Consider the following 9,139-nt stretch of genomic DNA (forward strand, 5'->3'; position numbering starts at 1 on the left):
TTTACCCCAGACGCTTCACATGCCTTGATTCACTCCACTGACAGCAAGTCAACCCCTGTATACCACACCGCTCCAATTCACTCTATTCCTTGCCCTCCTTTCACCCTCCTGCATGTTCAGGCCCCGATCACACAAAATCTTTTTCACTCCATCTTTCCACCTCCAATTTGGTCTCCCTCTTCTCCTCGTTCCCTCCACCTCCGACACATATATCCTCTTGGTCAATCTTTCCTCACTCATTCTCTCCATGTGCCCAAACCATTTCAAAACACCCTCTTCTGCTCTCTCAACCACGCTCTTTTTATTTCCACACATCTCTCTTACCCTTACGTTACTTACTCGATCAAACCACCTCACACCACACATTGTCCTCAAACATCTCATTTCCAGCACATCCATCCTCCTGCGCACATCTCTATCCATAGCCCACGCCTCGCAACCATACAACATTGTTGGAACCACTATTCCCTCAAACATACCCATTTTTGCTTTCCGAGATAATGTTCTCGACTTCCACACATTTTTCAAGGCTCCCAAAATTTTCGCCCCCTCCCCCACCCTATGATCCACTTCCGCTTCCATGGTTCCATCCGCTGACAGATCCACTCCCAGATATCTAAAACACTTCACTTCCTCCAGTTTTTCTCCATTCAAACTCACCTCCCAATTGACTTGACCCTCAACCCTACTGTACCTAATAACCTTGCTCTTATTCACATTTACTCTTAACTTTCTTCTTCCACACACTTTCCCAAACTCAGTCACCAGCTTCTGCAGTTTCTCACATGAATCAGCCACCAGCGCTGTATCATCAGCGAACAACAACTGACTCACTTCCCAAGCTCTCTCATCCCCAACAGACTTCATACTTGCCCCTCTTTCCAGGACTCTTGCATTTACCTCCCTAACAACCCCATCCATAAACAAATTAAACAACCATGGAGACATCACACACCCCTGCCGCAAACCTACATTCACTGAGAACCAATCACTTTCCTCTCTTCCTACACGTACACATGCCTTACATCCTCGATAAAAACTTTTCACTGCTTCTAACAACTTGCCTCCCACACCATATATTCTTAATACCTTCCACAGAGCATCTCTATCAACTCTATCATATGCCTTCTCCAGATCCATAAATGCTACATACAAATCCATTTGCTTTTCTAAGTATTTCTCACATACATTCTTCAAAGCAAACACCTGATCCACACATCCTCTACCACTTCTGAAACCGCACTGCTCTTCCCCAATCTGATGCTCTGTACATGCCTTCACCCTCTCAATCAATACCCTCCCATATAATTTACCAGGAATACTCAACAAACTTATACCTCTGTAATTTGAGCACTCACTCTTATCCCCTTTGCCTTTGTACAATGGCACTATGCACGCATTCCGCCAATCCTCAGGCACCTCACCATGAGTCATACATACATTAAATAACCTTACCAACCAGTCAACAATACAGTCACCCCCTTTTTTAATAAATTCCACTGCAATACCATCCAAACCTGCTGCCTTGCCGGCTTTCATCTTCCGCAAAGCTTTTACTACCTCTTCTCTGTTTACCAAATCATATATATATATATATATATATATATATATATATCGAAAAGGATCACAATTTTGCACGTGATCAAGTTTATTCTTATGAGTCCACGGGGAAAATAAACACGGTAAATTCCCAAGTGCACTTTCCTGTAAAACTCACATCATCAGGGGAGATACAAGAGAAAAATATAACAGTCACTTGATATACAACGAAGAGACGGAGCGAGGATGCCATATGGTAAACATGTGATTGTCCAAGAAAGACAACAAGCGTATCATAAACTTATTATGTGGACAAGAAGGTGAATTGTTTACAAATTCTATCAACATTAAAGTTATCCACTCTGTATAGACCATCACTGATATTAAGATTATAATTCTTTGTGTATTGAAATTTCAATGATGCCCAATTGTGTATTATATTCATCATATTATAATACAATTGTGTCAAATAATGGAGATAAAGAATTAAAGATAAACTATGGCCATGATTTCTACTAGCTCAAGTGCATTAGATATGGTGGACAATTCAGTTTAAGTGAAGATGCCCAATTGTACATTATATGTATCATATGGGACATTTCAGTTTGTAGTGAAGATGCCTTACTTTGTATTGTATATATATTCCAAACTAATGTTGGCAAGTAGTGAAAATAAAGAATTAGAGATCATTAAACTCTATGGCCGTGATTTCTTCCAGCTCAAGAGTAGTAGATATGGTGGGCAATTCAGTTTACGGTGAAGATTCTGTATTGTATATATCATATTGTACTCTAGGTGTTTCAAGAAGTGAAGATACAGAAGCCCTCTTTCTCAATCCTTGCACCTATCTCTTGACTTCTTGCCTCCTTCTCTTATACATCTCCCAGCCATTTGCACTATTTCTCTGCAAAACTCTTCCAAATGCTTCTCTTCTCTTTTACTAATATATATATATATATATATATATATATATATATATATATATATATATATATATATATATATATATTAGTAAAAGAGAAGAGAGGCATTAGGACGAGTTTTGCAGGGAAATAGTGCAAATAGCCTTTTAGGTTGGCTTTGGATCCGCCCTTGAACGTAGTTTGGAGGATTTGGGGGATCAGGTCAATATGGTTAAGTTCACTACAACCTCAAATTCACTAACGTGTATCTTCACTACTAGGTTATTTTCATTTAAGCATATCTTCACTATACCCTCTTCTTCACGACTCCGTTATTTCTACCATACCATTATCATTGTACTCCCTGATGTTCACTAGAAATAGTTCTTATCTTCACTACATAATCATTTTGAATAAACTTTACTCTTTAATAATCCTTATCTCTACTACATTCGTATCTTCACTACAACCTATCTTGACAATATCCTTATAATCACTACACTCTTCTTCACTACACTCTCATCTTAACATCATCCTTCTGTTTACCGAACTTAGTTCAAAGTCTGACTTGAACGTAGCTTTGGAAAGTTTGTGTTCCTCATTGTGTTACCTCCTTATTATCATTGTAAAGGCAAGTGTCACTACTCCCTAACTAAACCCTCATCGTCACTACACTCTCATCATTATCATTACTTCTTGATGTTCAATACAAAATTTTAACATATACATTTATCTTCACTAGAGAATAATTTGGATTGCACCTTAATCTTCATTACTCCTTGTTTCAGCTACATTCGTATCTTCCATTCATTCTTATATCTTATATTAATTACATCTTTACAATATCTTTATATCTTCTCTGTTCCGTCTTTTGTAAAATTGAAATTGAGAGTAAAGGATTTCCGGCCTTCTGCTCCCTCCCCTTTTAGTTGCCTTGTACGACACGCAGGGAATACGAGGCAAGTATTCTTTCTTCCCTATCCCCAGGGATAACAGCATCTGGTGTTCCCAGACGGTCACCCATCCAAGTACTAACCAGACCCAACGTTGCTTAACTCCCCTGATCGGACGATATATATATATATATATATATATATATATATATATATATATATATATATATATATATATATATATATATATATATATATAAGACTGAAAACAATGAATTTCCCAAATAACAAAAATGGAAGCGCCGGGGTTTGAACCCGGGACCTCTCGCATGCCAAGCGAGTGCTCTACCACTGAGCTACGCCCCCAAGAACATATTTTGTGACATAGTATTATATGAAGCACTGAGATTACCACGGCAAAATACTGTTTGACCGACCGTTGCCGACTAGCCGGCAAAATAACCACAGGGTAAATCTCCATGTTGCTGTCGTGTTTTCCTCTTAATTTTCCACGAAGAAATGAGTTTTAATTTTTCATTGTCGTTGCAATAGACTGGAACTAAGCAATAGACTGGAACTAAGCAATAGACTGGAACTAAGCTGACCTGGTATGAGGTCAGATCCCTCATTATCATCCCTGCTAACTACCGGAAGCAGATTAAGTCGTTCCACAACCGATGTCCGGCCCATGTTAACTCTGATGTGCCCAGCAGTTGGAGGAGGATCGCCAGAAGCTTCTGGAAGATTTCAAGGACGTCTTGGTGGACCTGACCCTTTCAGATAAGGTCGAAAACCCCAATTTATTGTGAAGATCTTCACTATAACGTTGGATGAACATACTGAATGTTGCACACATGTGATGCGGACAAAATGAAAAAAGATAAAGACCAAAATTATGTCTGGTGTGGGTCTCGAACCCACGACCTTGAGTGTGTAAGACTCACGCTCTACCACTGAGCTAACCAGACAATAGAAAATACGTCTGTTTCTTCAATTTGAATTAATGAAAATCTTTGCGAGGCAGCGTTTAGAAAAGAGAGATGTCTTTGACGAAATTTACTTGTTTGGCTCCTTCTTCTGTTCCTCATTATCGAAAGTAAACGTACTGAAGGATATATATATATATATATATATATATATATATATATATATATATATATATTTTTTTTATACTTTGTCGCTGTCTCCCGCGTGTGCGAGATATATATATACATATATATATATATATATATATATATATATATATATATATATATATATATATATATATATATATATATATATATTATCCCTGGGGATAGGGGAGAAAGAATACTTCCCACGTATTCCCTGCGTGTCGTAGAAGGCGAACTAAAAGGGAAGGGAGCGGGGGGCTGGAAATCCTCCCCTCTCGTTTTTTTTTTTTAATATTCCAAAGGAAGAAACAGTGAAGGGGGCCGGGTGAGGATGTTTCCTCAGGGGCCCAGTCCCCTGTTCTTAACGCTACCTCGCTGACGCGGGAAATGGCGAATAGTATGAAAGAAAAAGAATATATATATATATATATATATATATATATATATATATATATATATATATATATATATATATATATATATTTTTTTTTTTTTTTTCATACTATTCGAAAATAAACACGATAAGTTCCCAAGTGCACTTTCGTGTAATACTCACATCATCAAGGGAGACGCAAGAGAGAAATATAACACTCAATTGATATACAAGGAAGAGACGTAGCTAGGGCGCCATATGGTAAACATGTGATTGTCCAAGACAGACAACAAACGTATCATAAACTTATTATGTGGACAAGAAGGTGAATTGTTTACACATTTTATCAGCATTAAAGTTATCCAATTTGTATAGACCATCACTAATATTAAGATTATAATTCTTTGTGTATTCAGAAATAGATGATTCAATGATATTTCTCGTGGTGCTTGAGTTAGAGTTAATAACTGAGATGGCATTATTAACTCTAATTCCAGTACCACGAGAAATATCATTGAATCTTCTATTATTAAATACACAAAGAATTATAAACCTTAAGGAAGCAACATGGTGGTCAAAAATAAGCTTTAGGAATGAAGTTTATGAATGGAATATCAGTGAGACGATCCAAATGACGAATGAATGAGAGCGTAGTCAACATACAATATAAAAGGACATATTATGAATGGCAGCCAGGCAAGTAACGGCCCAACTGAATGGAAGGATTTAAAAGTTCGCGTTATATGACGAATTTTGATAGATTATCCAAATTTCCATTCCAGTTATGAAACTTAATGGTTGTGTTCAGTTCTAGAGACAAAGTTTAAAGGTTTGTGTTTCAAAGATGAACCACAAAGGATATCGTTAAATTAACTGACATTAAAATTTGTCAATTAAGTGAATCATTTTGTACAATAGCTGTAATTTGACAGAGTTAAAAGTTCGCAATTTCATTACAATTCTAATTTAAAAGTTTGAGCTTCAATGATGGTTTGCACAAGCTTAACGTACATTTAAGTTTTGTGTTTATATGACATATCTTAAAGGACTCTGGTAAAATAACGCAGCTGGAAGGTTTACGTTCAAATGACGGTGTTTAAATGTTTATTGATGAATGGTAGATTTAAATGGATAGATTTTAAGTTCGCGTTTTCATGAGCGACTTTAAACCTTGTGGTTGAATGTCACAGTTTAAATGATGGTATGTACAATGTTGAGCAGATGGCGGTAGTGTGTAGACACAGCCATACCAGGTCGTATTTATCATCATTAAAGTCACCTTCCTTACTTACTTATGGCGGCGATGAAATTCACTGGTTCTTGATTGTGCACCAATTAACCTATCAGATAATGGTACAATGTTTGCCTGGTGTTGCATATATCACGTCTGTTGTTGAAACACAAGAATGCCAGGTGACTTTGGGAGTGGATGATAATGTAAAGATCAATATAAATGTGGGAAATCTTGAACCGCCATCACCAGACACAACACATGTTTGGATCTGGCGGGGGGAGGGACTTGCCTGTGACGTCACGATGCCCCGCCTCCAGCCTGGCGCCGCTCTGTGTGTGTGTGTGTGTGTGTGTGTGTGTGTGTGTGTGTGTGTGTGTGTGTACTACTTTAATCATTATCACGTGAGTCTTTTGAGGAAGGATTTGTACACTCGTGTTGCCCCGTCTCTTAACCTTGTAAGTGTAAAATATGTTTTCACTCCTATGTGCGCTCACACACACACACACACACACACACACACACACACACACATAACCTATAATATTATCTAGTATTTTCTTCAGAAGGATATCTTACACCTTGATTATAAAAGCCAAAGAAAAATTTATAAAAACATATACATATATTTCCACACGTGTAGATATATGTTATGTATTGAAATGTGGCGGAAAAATGCCTTATATATTAACAAACGTGATTGAGGACTTAAAGAATCTGGTACAAACATAATGGTTATTGTGATAAATGATTTATTTATGATAAATATGTATTGTGTTGCATTATAATGGTTGTTCAGAACCAAGGTCTTTAAACCCGAATCAGTGAAATACTATCAGAAATAGAAAACCTGTTAAACATAAACATTTATTGTGATTAACCACAGAATATATTTTCCTCTGGGTATGTAAAATAAAATACAGTACAGGGAGCTAGTTTGAGGAAGAGTATTTCATATTTTAACAAAATATTTACCTGTAATAGCGTCCCTTATCTTTCGTCATCATTTCTTATGTTTACTATCAAGAAATATCTTTTATCTAACATAAAAATTCTGTCTAGGTATTTGATTAATGTTGTCCAAGGATGAGCTACATGCCACACGTGGTCAGGTCACAGTGGTGGTGGCCAGGTCGGTGGGCGGTGTGTGTGTGTGTGTGTAGCCTCTAGGTTCATGTTGGCCACAGCCACCCACCGGCCAGCCGGGCGGTAGTTTATAACTAAGACTGGTAGTTTCACGTGCCACTTGGAGTGTCCCTCACTACAGAACTTGAGCAGCTCTTATCCTGAGGTGGAGCAGTTGATCCTCTCCACCAGGCTGGTACACTTGGTCTGCACCAGGTGGCTCCCTCCTGGTCATCCTGAGTGGTTGGTTGCTGTGTGGGATTTAATGACCACTGACTTGTGAAGGTCATTAGGCCAACCATCATTTGATCATCTGATAAAACATGAAGCAACGCCAAATATTACATGATCCACCTAAACTATTGAGAATGATGAAGTCTGATATTGTTACGTTACGTCATCCAATCTTGCCACTCACATGTTACGGTAATCACGACTACATACATAGTGTTGTTACGACTGATGTTATGTATGTACTGTAGTAAAGTACTGTGGTTATGTGAACACCAGACGAGACCATCATTATGATGTGTCACCAACATGTATCTATAATACTTCTATAACCAGCATGATCAAGAAGGTTATAACAACATTATCCTTGTGTCACCAACATGTATCTATAATACTTCTATAACCAGCATGATCAAGAAGGTTATAACAACATTATCCTTGTGTCACCAACATGTATCTATAATACTTCTATAACCAGCATGATCAAGAAGGTTATAACAACATTATCCTTGTGTCACCAACATGTATCTATAATACTTCTATAACCAGCATGATCAAGAAGGTTATAACAACATTATCCTTGTGTCACCAACATGTATCTATAATACTTCTATAACCAGCATGATCAAGAAGGTTATAACAACATTATCCTTGTGTCACCAACATGTATCTATAATACTTCTATAACCAGCATGATCAAGAAGGTTATAACAACATTATCCTTGTGTCACCAACATGTATCTATAATACTTCTATAACCAGCATGATCAAGAAGGTTATAACAACATTATCCTTGTAGTTGTTGGATCAGTGTAGAGCAGAGCAATACCTGGTGAACATTACTTCCTGGTTGGTGGCCGCCATAAATACCACCAGTGTTTATAAGCTCACACATCACCAGGGGTTAAGATATGGTGTTATCCCTCACTGCTCTATATAGCACCAGCCACGGTGGCTGGGTCCGCCTCCAGCTTATACCTCACTCCTACTCTTCTATATCCCTAACTTCCTTGTGATCATCTCACTTTGAATAACTAGATCTTCACATAACAGTTGTTTGTTGTTGTTGTTGTTGTTGTTGTTACATGTTGTAGTTTTATGTTCTGCCACTGGACGACTCGTTCTCTGATCTTACCCAACAAGTACTGTGTTGTGTCGAGATTCGTCAGGTGCTTATCATACGGAGTCTGTAACACGTAAGTCTGTCTATCGTTCACTATACTGGATAGTAACCGGTAAAGGTTATTAAAGATATCTACACCAGAATCTGTGCCACACAACAAAACATACAAATCACGATATTTGCAACATGATAACATGTTTGACCATCAGCAGGTAAGGTCATCAAGCCGCACCATACATACGTCAGACAGTAACATCAGTTGTATAACAGGATGTATATATGTTGTTGGATTTAAGGGCTATCACCTAAAGGTCATGAAGCCAGAATGTGAACCATAAGTTCAACATAAAATGATGGTCCAGGTCCAGCAGGTAGCTGCATATGAAGCTATGAATGTCTGTCTTACTGTCTATGAATGTCTGTCTTGATTACTGACGACGTAGAGGGAAGGGTTTGGCAGGAAGGGGAGTGTGGTGGAGTTTGCTGGAGGGTTCTCGGGAGTGTTGTGAGGAAGAGATAGAAAAACAGACTGAAAGGAGGAGGGTAACAAGTCCTTGGCCATAATACAACTGTAACCAACAGTGCCACAATACCACTGTAACCAACA

At 37.9% G+C, this 9,139-nt stretch overlaps 1 non-coding gene across 1 annotated transcript; it reads right to left on the reverse strand.

Moving 5' to 3' along the window:
• Nucleotides 1-4,230: 4,230 nt before the first annotated feature.
• Nucleotides 4,231-4,302, reverse strand: TRNAV-UAC (transfer RNA valine (anticodon UAC)). Its single transcript has one exon. It is a non-coding gene; the product is annotated as a tRNA-Val (tRNA).
• Between the last annotated feature and the right edge of the window lie 4,837 nt (nucleotides 4,303-9,139).

The sequence above is a fragment of the Panulirus ornatus genome, chromosome 70, assembly GCF_036320965.1.
Source record: "Panulirus ornatus isolate Po-2019 chromosome 70, ASM3632096v1, whole genome shotgun sequence".
NCBI classification, from domain to species: Eukaryota; Metazoa; Arthropoda; class Malacostraca; order Decapoda; family Palinuridae; genus Panulirus; species Panulirus ornatus.